The sequence below is a fragment of the Rattus norvegicus genome, chromosome 3 (genome assembly GCF_021556685.1).
Source record: "Rattus norvegicus strain SHRSP/BbbUtx chromosome 3, alternate assembly SHRSP_T2T, whole genome shotgun sequence".
Taxonomy (NCBI): Eukaryota; Metazoa; Chordata; class Mammalia; order Rodentia; family Muridae; genus Rattus; species Rattus norvegicus.
Genome location: NC_141536.1, coordinates 87,116,651 through 87,128,265, shown reverse-complemented (window position 1 = coordinate 87,128,265; position 11,615 = coordinate 87,116,651). Strand labels below are relative to the sequence as shown.

The 11,615-nt window shown below is 43.6% G+C and overlaps 1 long non-coding RNA gene across 3 annotated transcripts; it reads left to right on the top strand.

Annotated features, from left to right (window-relative positions):
- The first annotated feature begins 5,190 nt into the window (after positions 1–5,190).
- Positions 5,191–11,083, top strand: LOC103691849 (uncharacterized). Of its 3 annotated transcripts, none has more exons than XR_015684512.1 (4): positions 5,360–5,457; positions 5,747–5,819; positions 7,295–7,394; positions 9,154–11,083. It is a non-coding gene; the product is annotated as an uncharacterized LOC103691849 (long non-coding RNA). The 3 variants fall into 3 exon arrangements; XR_015684513.1 differs by lacking the exons at positions 5,360–5,457; positions 5,747–5,819 and adding exons at positions 6,724–6,803; positions 7,123–7,182; XR_015684511.1 differs by lacking the exon at positions 5,747–5,819 and having other exon boundaries at positions 5,191–5,412.
- The last annotated feature ends 532 nt before the right edge of the window (positions 11,084–11,615 follow it).

The window sequence follows — 11,615 nt, the reverse complement described above, 5'->3', positions numbered from 1 at the left end:
GTGGCACAGTTCTAAGGATTCATTCTCTCCATGAATGTCAGCTAAAACCGTTATTAAAAAAATGAAATATCCCTAAAACAAAACCGTATAACCACCGATTCACATGAAGATGACCTAGTGGAGACAAGCTGGACCTCACCTTACCAACAAGCTATCAAATCTGTTATGTTTAAACAGTGAGACCTCCAAGGAAGGAGATGCCAAGTAGTGCTTCAAAGCTTCGGACCACAATCAAACACAGCATCCTTTTCAACAGAAGCAGAAGCTCATCTGAATATGCTCAAGGATGCTGACATCAACATTTAATCATCTCCTCACTCATCCAGGAAGAAGGGGAGATCAGTTACTACTGTACTTTATTGTGTTCAACCAAATCACCATGTTACAAAAATAGCAAGCTGCCATAATAAAAATAAGGCTCCTCTATCCAGCACCAGATAGCATCATTTTACTTTCAAGCCTAGAAATTGCACACTTGTATATAAACCAACCGAAGATGAGGATTGAGAGTTCATCTTGGTGGATTTTTCCTTTGATGAATATGAAGTGTCCTTCCTTATCTTTTTTGATGACTTTTAATTGAAAATTGATTTTATTTGATATTAGAATGGCTACTCCAGCTTACTTCTTCTGACCATTTTCTTGGAAAGTTGTTTTCCAGCCTTTCACTCTGAGGTAGTGTCTGTCTTTGTCTCTGAGGTGTGTTTCCTGTAGGCAGCAGAATGCAGGGTCCTCATTGCGTATCCAGTTTGTTAATCTATGTCTTTTTATTGTGGAGTTGAGGCCATTGATGTTGAGAGATATTAAGGAATAGTGATTATTGCTTCCTGTTATATTCATATTTGGATGTGAGGTTATGTTTGTGTGCTTTTCTTCTCTTTGTTTTGTTGCCAAGATGATTAGTTTCTTGCTTCTTCTAGGGTATAGCTTGCCTCCTTATGTTGGGCTTTACCCTTTATTATCCTTTGTAGTGCTGGATTTGTAGAAAGATATTGTGTAAATTTGGTTTTGTCATGGAATATCTTGGTTTCTCCATCTATGTTAATTGAGAGTTTTGCAGGATACAGTAACCTGGGCTGGCATTTGTGTTCTCTTAGGGTCTGTATGACATCTGTCCAGGATCTTCTGGCCTTCATAGTTTCTGGCGAAAAGTCTGGTGTGATTCTGATAGGTCTGCCTTTATATGTTACTTGACCTTTTTCCCTTACTGCTTTTAATATTCTTTCTTTATTTTGTGCGTTTGGTGTTTTGACTATTATGTGACGGGAGGTGTTTCTTTTCTGGTCCAATCTATTTGGAGTTCTGTAGGCTTCTTGTATGCCTATGGGTATCTCTTTTTTTAGGTTAGGGAAGTTTTCTTCTATGATTTTGTTGAAGATATGTACTGGTCCTTTGAGCTGGGAGTCTTCACTCTCTTCTATACCTATTATCCTTAGGTTTGATCTTCTCATTGAGTCCTGGATTTCCTGTATGTTTTGGACCAGTAGCTTTTTCTGCTTTACATTATCTTTGACAGTTGAGTCAATGATTTCTATGGAATCTTCTGCTCCCGAGATTCTCTCTTCCATCTCTTCTATTCTGTTGGTGAAGCTTGTATCTACAGCTCCTTGTCTTTTCTTTTGATTTTCTATGCCCAGGGTTGTTTCCATGTGTTCTTTCTTGATTGCTTCTATTTCCATTTTTAATTCCTTCAACTGTTTGATTGTGTTTTCCTGGAATTCTTTCAGGGATTTTTGTGTCTCCTCTCTATGGGTTTCTACTTGTTTATTTATGTTTTCCTGGAATTCTTTCAGGCATTTTTGCAATTCCTCTCTGTAGGCTTCTACTTGTTCTCTAAGGGAGTTCTCCACGTCTTTCTTGAAGTCCTCCAGCATCATGATCAAATACGATTTTGAAACTAGATCTTGCTTTTCTGGTGTGTTTGAATATTCCATGTTTATTTTGGTGGGAGAATTGGGCTCCGATGATGCCATGTAGTCTTGGTTTCTGTTGCTTGGGTTCCTGCGCTTGCCTCTCGCCATCAGATTATCTCTAGTGTTACTTTGTTCTGCTATTTCTGACCGTGGCTAGACTGTCCTATAAGCCCGTGTGTCAGGAGTGCTGTAGACCTGTTTTCCTGTTTTCTTTCAGCCAGTTATGGGGACAGAGTGTTCCGCTTTCGGGAGTGTAGTTTTTCCTCTCTACAGGTCTTCAGCTGTTCCTGTGGGCCTGTGTCTTGAGTTCACCAGGCAGGTTTCTTGCAGGGGAAAAGTTGGTCCTACCTGTGGTTCCAAGGCTCAAGTTTGCTCGTGGGGTACTGCCTAAGTCCTCTCCGCGGCGGCAGCAACCGGGAAGATCTGCGCCACACTTTCCGGGAGCCTCCGTGCACCAGGGTTCCAGATGACGTTTGGTGTTTTCCTCTGGCGTCTGGATGTGCGCAGAGTGCAGTCTCTTCTGGTTTCCCAGGCGTGTCTGCCTCTCTGAAGGTTTAGCTCTCCCTCCCACGGGATTTGGGTGCAGAGAACTGTTTACCCGGTCTGTTTCCTTCAGGTTCCGGCGGTGTCTCAGGCGCAGGGGTCCTGCCGCTCCTGGGCCCTCCCCTACGGGAACCCAGAGGCCTTATACAGTTGCCTCTTGGGCCAGGGATGTGGGCAGGGGTGGGCAGTGTTGGTGGTCTCCTCCGCTCTGCAGCCTCAGGAGTGCCCACCTGATCAGGCGGTGAGGTCTCTCTCCCACGGGGTTGGGGAGCAGAGAGCTGCTGCGGGCCGGGATCCGCGGGTGTGGGACTTCCGGTAAACACAGGAAGTGCCCGGTCCTAGAGGAATTTTGCCTCTGTGTGTCCTGAGTTCACCAGGCAGGTTTCTTGCAGGGGAAAAGTTGGTCCTACCTGCGGTTCCAAGGCTCAAGTTTGCTCGTGGGGTACTGCCTAAGTCCTCTCCACTGAGGCAGCAACCGGGAAGATCTGCGCCGCTCTTTCCGGGAGTCTCCGTGCACCAGGGTTCCAGATGGTGTTTGGTGTTTTCCTCTGGCGTCTGGATGTGCGCAGAGTGCAGTCTCTTCTGGTTTCCCAGGCGTGTCTGCCTCTCTGAAGGTTTAGCTCTCCCTCCCACGGGATTTGGGTGCAGAGAACTGTTTACCCGGTCTGTTTCCTTCAGGTTCCGGCGGTGTCTCAGGCGCAGGGGTCCTGCCGCTCCTGGGCCCTCCCCTACGGGAACCCAGAGGCCTTATACAGTTGCCTCTTGGGCCAGGGATGTGGGCAGGGGTGGGCAGTGTTGGTGGTCTCCTCCACTCTGCAGCCTCAGGAGTGCCCACCTGATCAGGCGGTGAGGTCTCTCCAAAACTAAAGAATCTTACAGCAGCTAATGGCTCCGAGTATTTCTTATTTACATTTCGATTGTTATTCCCCTTCTCGGTTTCCGGGCCAACATCCCCCAACCCCTCCCTCTCCCCTTCCTTATGGGTGTTCCCCTCCCCATCCTCCCCCCATTACCACCCTCCCCCCAACAATCACGTTCACTGGGGGTTCAGTCTTGGCAGGGCCAAGGGCTTCCCCTTCCACTTGTGCTCTTACTAGGCTATTAATTGCTACCTATGAGGTTGGAGCCCAGGGTCAGTTCATGTACAGTCTTTCGGTAGTGGCTTAGTCCCTGGAAGCTCTGGTTGCTTGGCATTGTTGTTCATATGTGGTCTCAAGCCCGTTCAAGCTCTTTCAGTCTTTTCTCTGATTCCTTCAACGGGGGTCCCATTCTCAGTTCAGTGGTTTGCTGCTGGAATTCGCCTATGTATTTGCTGTATTCTGGCTGTGTCTCTCAGGAGAGATCTACATTTGGTTCCTGTCAGCCTGCACTTCTTTGCTTCATCCATCTTATCTAGTTTGGTGGCTGTATATGTATGAGCCACATGTGGGGCAGGCTCTGAATGGGTGTTCCTTTTGCCTCTGTTCTAAACTTTGCCTCCCTATCCTCTCCCAAGGGTATTCTTGTTCCCCTTTTAAAGAAGGAGTGAAGCATTCACATTTTGGTCATCCTTCTTGAGTTTCATGTGTTCCGTGCATCTAGGGTAATTCGAGTATTTGACTAATATCCACTTATAAATGAGTGCATACCATGTGTGTTTTTCTGTGATTGGATTACCTCACTCAGGATGATATTTTCCAATTCCATCCATTTGCCTATGAATTTCATAAAGTCATTGTTTTTGATAGCTGAGTAGTATTCCATTGTGTAGATATACCACATTTTCTGTATCCATTCCTCTATTGAAGGGCATCTGGGTTCTTTCCAGCTTCTGGCTATTATAAATAAGGCTGCTATTGAACATAGTGGAGCATGTGTCTTTGTTATATGTTGGGGCATCTTTTGGATATATGCCCAAGAGAGGTATAGCTGGGTCCTCAGGTGGTACAATGTCCAATTTTCTGAGGAACCTCCAGACTGATTTCCAGAATGGTTGTACCAGTCTGCAATCCCACCAACAATGGAGAAGTGTTCCTCTTTCTCCACATCCTCGCCAGCATTTGCTGTCGCCGGAGTTTTTGATCTTAGCCATTCTCACTGGTGTGAGGTGAAATCTCAGGGTTGTTTTGATTTGCATTTCCCTTATGACTAAAGATGTTGAACATTTCTTTAGGTGTTTCTCAGCCATTCGGCATTCCTCAGCTGCGAATTCTTTGTTTAGCTCTGAACCCCATTTTTTTAATAGGGTTATTTGTCTCCCTGTGGTCTAACTTCTTGAGTTCTTTGTATATTTTGGATATAAACCCTCTGTCAGTTGTAGGATTGGTAAAGATCTTTTCCCAATCTGTTGGTTGTTGTTTTATCCTAACAACAGTGTCCTTTGCCTTACAGAAGCTGTGCAGTTTTACAAGCCTGGATGGCTTTCAATTCTTTCACCTGTTTGGTTGTGTTTTTCTGTAATTCCTTAAGGGAATTTTGTGTTTCCTCCTTAAGGACTTCTACCTGTTTGCCTGTGTTGTCCTGTATTTCTTTAAGGGAGTTATTTATCTCCTTCTTAAGGTCTTGTAACATCATTATGCAATGTGATTTTAAGTCAGAATCATCTTGCTTTTCCAGTGTGTTGGGATATCCAGGACTTGCTGTGGTGGGAGAACTAGGCTCTGATGATGCCAAGTTCTCTCGGTTTTTGTTGCTTACCTTACTGTCATTGCCTCTCGCCCTCTGGTTGTCTCTGGTGTTAGCTGGTCTTGCGGTTTCTGACAGTGGCTTGGCCCTTCTGTAAACCTGTGTGTCAGCAAATCTTGGAGACCACTTTTCTCCTGGTGACATCTGGGTACAGAGAGCTGTGACACAGTGTCAGCTCTGGGCACAGATGGAATCCTGAAGGATCTGTCCTAGACTGCTTCTGGGTTCCTGTGTCCTGCGTGGTCAGGGCAGTTTCCTCTGAGCAGAAGTGGTGGCTTACGTGTGCTCTCAGGTGTGTGAGCACTTCTGGGACCAGCTTTCTCCCAGTGTGATCTGGGTATGGAGAGTTGAGCCATAGGGTCAGCTCTGGGCACAGATGGAAACTGGAAGTTTCTTCCTCCTCCTCCTCCTCCTCCTCCTCCTCCTCCTCCTCCTCCTCCTCCTCCTCCTCCTCCTCTTCTTCTTCTTCTTCCTCTTCCTCTCTCTCTCTCTCTCTCTCTCTCTCTCTCTCTCTCCCTCCCTCCCTCCCTCCCTCCCTCCCTCCCTCCCTCTCTCTCCTCCCTTCCTTTTGTAGAAAAAAAGGAAAATACAAAGAAAAAACCCCTTTTTTGCCTGTCCTACACTAGGGCTGGATTAGTAGAAGAGTGAAGGTCAAGTCAGGGTCTGTACTTCATAATGCGGAGTTCATGCCTCTTGAAGGTTGGTGCTTGTGTTTATCCTGCTAAAAATGTGCAGTAGGGAATGGAATGGGATTAGGAGAGGGCCTGTTGGAGAACAGTTCCAGCGTGACATGGCAATAGATAGGTGAGCTTTGCAATGTGTGACCGTGAGGGAAGAGAGAGGCTCTATGCTTGTGACTGGGTCTGGACAGGCATGACTTTGCTATATACAAGTCTCTCTGTTTCTGTCACCTGTCTCTGTCTCTCTGTCTCTGTCTCTCACGTGTGTGTGTGTGTGTGTGTGTGTGTATTTCTATTATCTAACATAGTTCCTGTTTCTTTTCTTGATATTTCTCCTGTTTATGTGTCACATTGGCTTACCAATATCCTGTGTGTGTGTGTGTGTGTGTGTGTGTGTGTGTGTGTGTGTGTGTGTGTGTGTGTTATAGGCATACAAGCGCATGAGTGTATGATTAGAGGTCAGGGCATCTCTCCTCATAGCTCTCCACATTACTGCCTTTCAGAAAGGGTCTCTCACTGAACCAAAGACCAAAGCCTCTTTACTAGGCAGCTGGCCAGGGAGTTCTCAGGGCCCATGTGCTTCCTTCCTTCCAACTCTCAGCTTCTGGGAGTATCAGACATGCCTGGCCTTTTTCACATGGGTGCTGGGGATTTCACTTGCGTCTCATACTTGCAGAGCATTCCTCTGACCTACAGAGCCATCTCCCTAGACCCTCCATTGATTTTTGGTTCTAACCTCTGCATTCTCTCTGCTATTATTCATGTCTTCACTTATTTTACACCGAATGCATATTTTCTAATCCTTTATTTTTCCAATTCCAACTTGTATGCATTAATACCTTATTGCTTTTCATGTTCCAGTGAATTTAAAACTGCTACCTGCTACCCATTGACTATTGACTTAACTAAGGTTGTCTCAATATAGCTTTTCAGGATGTTTTCTCACATACCCAGGATACAAGCAAAACTGACTACACTTGATTTTGTGAATTTTCTTCTGCCTGTATGTATTTCTTCTTATTGTTTCTGTCTGGGTGGCTACTACTCATTTCTGCCCGGTAAATTTCGATTAGCCTTTAAAATCCATTCCAAGGGTCACATGGTTCACACAGTCTTTCTGATTTCCTCAGCCAGATGTAATTTTATCTTTGAGGGACTGTTGATATGATTTCGTACACTTGCTACTTGCATTTTATTTTATAGTTATTGTTGTGTACACTTTGTCCCACCCCCTAAAGCAGGGGTCAACCAAATCTCATTCTTCTCCATCCTGAGTAACATTGTCTCTTGTGCATTATGTTTCTAATTGTTGACTTCATTAGCCTATTACAGCCAGGATGAGTGCTGGGAAACAGAGCACATGGACTATTCATTCAGCCAACGTGCGTCTACTGTTGGTTCCTTTGTTAACTTTTATGTTAGAAACAAATAATGTCATGATTTATTAATCCATTGAATTTATGACAAAGAAACTAATGAAAAATGTGCTCACAGGCTTTACCAACGCGTTGATTTATTGAGATAACAATCAGGAAAAGTTATTCTCTTCAGCACAAAAGAGGGAAGAATAAAAGTCAAGCACTATAATTCTAATGTAAGTACATTTTGCATGAAGGAATACAGCTTGGCATTTTAGTACCAAAATAATGGCAAGCCAGTAATAAAAGTTATGGCACACGATATATAGTTATAGTACTTTTTATATCTACAAAAGTGTGTAGTCACTGTAAAGAGTTTCTGGTTGGTTCCACTTTGGATGTGGCAGATTATCTCCATCCTGTGCTGGTGGAATATTGACATTCCTGTTAAGATTTAAAAAGTAAATCCAATGGCTCTCCAAATTGTGTTAATACGGCTATATCCTTGGAAAGAAATTAGCGTCAATTTTCGTTTAGATTGAAAAGTGTTTTCAAAGGATGGCTACGTGAACGTGGCAGTAATGGTGCTTGAAGTAATTAGGGTGTTTAACAACCAGACAGAGAAAAAAATCCACTAATTATTCTCCTCTTCCCCATCTTCTCTCCAAGGATGGGAAGCAGATTTGGACTTCATAAAAGATATCACAGTATCAGATGTCTTTGCAAACATGTTTTACTAAGTGCTTCAAAGAGAGTGTTTGGGAAACGACCAGCAACCTGGAGAGGCTTTTGTTCTTCAAGAATGTTAAATATTTTGATTTTGTTATCATCTGTGTTGCTGCACTAGTTAGTGTGCTCTGGTCATTCAGCATTTCTGTACATGCATATATATATACATATACACACAGATACACACACACACACACACACACACACACACACACACACACACATATATATATGCAGTATGTCGATAATTTTTTGCGGCGAATCCAACTTGTTTTCAAATGCCAGTATGCTGTGCTGCTGTTTTGTTTTTCTGAAATTGGATTTGTTGACCTTTCTCAGGGAAAAACATGAAGCATTTGTTTTCATTCAACTTTATTTCCTTTCTTGTGTTCTGGCTGGGGCCTTTGCCTGTAGAACTGGCTTCTGCTTCCCCCAATCTATCAAGTGTGTCCCACATAGAAATGTGTGTTGGTTCTTGTTTTGCATTTAAACAGCTGAGCACCTGGTGGCTCTTACGCAGGTGCACAGAACTCAGGAGAAGGGTTGGAATTGAGGACAAAACAAAGAACACATGCAAGTTGCAGATGAGAGTTGCCGGGTCTTTAAGATGTATCTGAGTTCATAAACAAGTAGGGCATGTTGGGGGCCTTAGATGTTGGGGACAGCATGGAGTGCTGTTCATAGCATTTGCTTTTCAAAAGTGTTTTCACTGACATAATGGCTTCTGAATTTGTCAGCCTAATTGAGTCTACTATATCTTATTTACTTGTCCTCAATTTGCAAGAATCACAAGGAGTTTTACACAGATGGCGCCCAAAGTGATCACTTTGCATTGTTCTGTAATTAAGCTCTAATATGCTGTATATCAAAGAACAAACTGCTCAGTGGTACCATGAGGGAAGAAGAAATGCAGTGAAGATTTCAAAAAATTTGCTTACGTGCTCATCTTTTCCAAATAGGTGGCAAAGTCACATCATTAAAAAGAAAACAGTGATTGATGAAGGTTAAAAAGGATTAATAGTATGACTGAGTATTTACCACATCTCCAAAATCACTTTAAAATGAGATGTTGGATAAAAAAAATAAATGAACAAATGATTGCACCACAGATAGCCAAATTTTGGCCCGGATCCAAGTGCTCAGAGCAATACCTTGGAGACCCAGTGGTAACTTGGGACCATATTAGCTTGGTTCATTGGCTCACAATATGTACTTTTTATAGCTGAGAGAACAGGAAAATAAACAAGCATTCTTTGTATTTTCTAGAACTTGAATTCAATATTCTTTTGGAGCAAGCTGAATGATTTTGAGCACACGCCCCGCCGAGGATGAGTGCACATGAACTCCCTGCCTGGTCCAGCTCTCCTGTCAGGTGTGTTTCTGCTCCACAGATGGCCTACGTTCATCTTGATGGTGAAGTGGCATCAAAAGAAAGGCACCCTAGAAACCTATCTCACCAAAGCAGCGTCTCTGTACCACAGAGATGAAAGTCGTAGATAACAGGGGCATTCCCAGCACTCACTCCCTTGTGGGTAGCTGACAGTTAACACAGGTGGGCGTAGGACACTACCCATCCTTTGAAGGTTGTCTGTTGGGGGGGGATGCTGCCTCTCTGGGATTAGTCCTGTGCCATGGGCCTCAGAGCTGCTTCTGAGAAGTGACCAGGTGGTGGATACCTGCCTTGCTTTTCAGAACTTCACACACGGCTGTCAAACTCCCACTGTGGTTCAAAGGCAGCCAGGCAAGGTGGCTGGCCTTTGCGGTACGTGGCCATTTGAGGGGCCACCTTGATTCTTGTTCTGCTCAGATTGCTGAGCAGCTGGATTGTTTGTCTACCTCCTCCCCGGAGCCGGGAGGGAGGGAGGCTGGAGAGAGCAGAGCTAAAGTGCATAAGAGAGAAGCAAGTATTAAATGAGTCTGCCATTCACCAAGCAAACATCATTTTGTTTAAATTACACTGTGCTATTTTATCTTGACCTGCAACCAAATGGAACTCATTGCAATACATTATCCAATACGAGATAGTTGGCTCATTAATAAAGCCCTAGGAAGGAGACGGGGTAAACAATAAAAACTCACACATTAGCACCATCATGCACCATAATATTTTTCCTTCTTTTCATCAAAATTCTTCACATAATTAGATCTCAAGTAAGTCAGCAAAGAAATCCTCAGCATTTTCTATTTGGACTCTTTTCTTTTGAGAAAATTAGTTATTTTTTCGTACTATTAAGAAGCAATCATGGACAGACCTGGCTTGCTGGAAGTTTTCCTTATGGAGAGTAAATGTTTGTTGGATGCTAATGGCATGGCAGGTCTTGTCACTCAGGCAGTTAGCCAAGCAATGACAGAAATCTCAGTGAAGGGAAATAAACTTTTTAGGTAGAAAGGAAAAGCCCCATTAAGGATGTTACAGTTAGGCTGAGATCTCTAATGTTCATGGGCAAGCCAATAGATTAGATACCCTAGATTGGGAACAAGCTTGATGGGCAAGGGAACACCGGGAAGATCTGTATAGCTATGGGAAGGATAAAATGTAGTGTGAAATAAGATTGGCCATGGCAAGGTGTTGTCCTCATTGTGGTTAGAGACTTTCTGTTTGAAGAGATCAACTCTATTTGATGGGGTTGAGATGGAGTCCAGGCAGACACTTAGAGCCAGCATTGCAGTAATCCTGGTGGTGGAGGAGTGACTTGTGTGTTATAATGCAGGTAGAAAGAAGTGGATGACTCAGGACTTGTTCTGGGGAGACAGCTGATAAAGACATAGAGTTTGGCTATGAGGAGAGAAAGTAGACAAGAGAAGTTGAGGCTGAGTTAGGCTCAGGTTGATGTGTAGTAGACTTCTCTCCTAACCTCCAAGGTGAAACTTGAGATAATGAAAAACATTTAACCAATTGTCTGAATAGCATCAGTGCCTGGTATAGACATAGAAGTTGGCCATGAAGTGTCTAGAATTGATAGAACAATGCTTTGCATAATAGTCCTCAGTGGAATCCACATCCTGTGTGGTTGGTTCTGTGTGAACTATTTGTAATGAACAATTCACGAATGAAATCCACAAGAGAAGTTCAAAACTGTTGAATAAGCACTTGGAGATCTGTGTAACAATTTGAAATTGCTGTAATATGCAAATAGTGTTTTATTTTCCTGATCATTCTCTTTTACTCAATAAAATGTCAATCTGAGATGGATCACATGCTGTCTGGTTTTTATATGAACTTGATAGAAGCTTGTGGAAAAGAAGGAATCTTACTTGAAAAAATGCTTCCATAGGATTAGTCCTGAGACAAGTCATTGGAACAATTTCTTGATTGAGAATGATGTGGGAAAGCCCAACACACTGTGGGTGGTGCCACCAAGGACAGTGGTCACGGATGGTATAAGAAAGCTGTCAGGACCTGCAAGGCAGTGACAGCACTCCTTCATGACCTCTGCATCAGTTCCTGCCTCGAGGTTCCTGCCCTCAGTGATGGCATGTGGCCTGAGAGTTGTAAACTGATACCGGCCCTTTCCTTCCCAAGTTGCTTTTGGTCATGGTATTTCATCACAGTCATAGAAACTCTAAGTAAGACAGACTATGAATTAAGAACGAGAGAGACAAACATCTCATTTTTTGCCCTAGGCAGTTTAAGGAGCTCAGTGAGGCAGACAAACTTTGTCACTGCCTTTCTAAGTGGAAAGGTCACCCGTGGTGGCATCCTATTGACAAGATGAGGGCATTTGGGG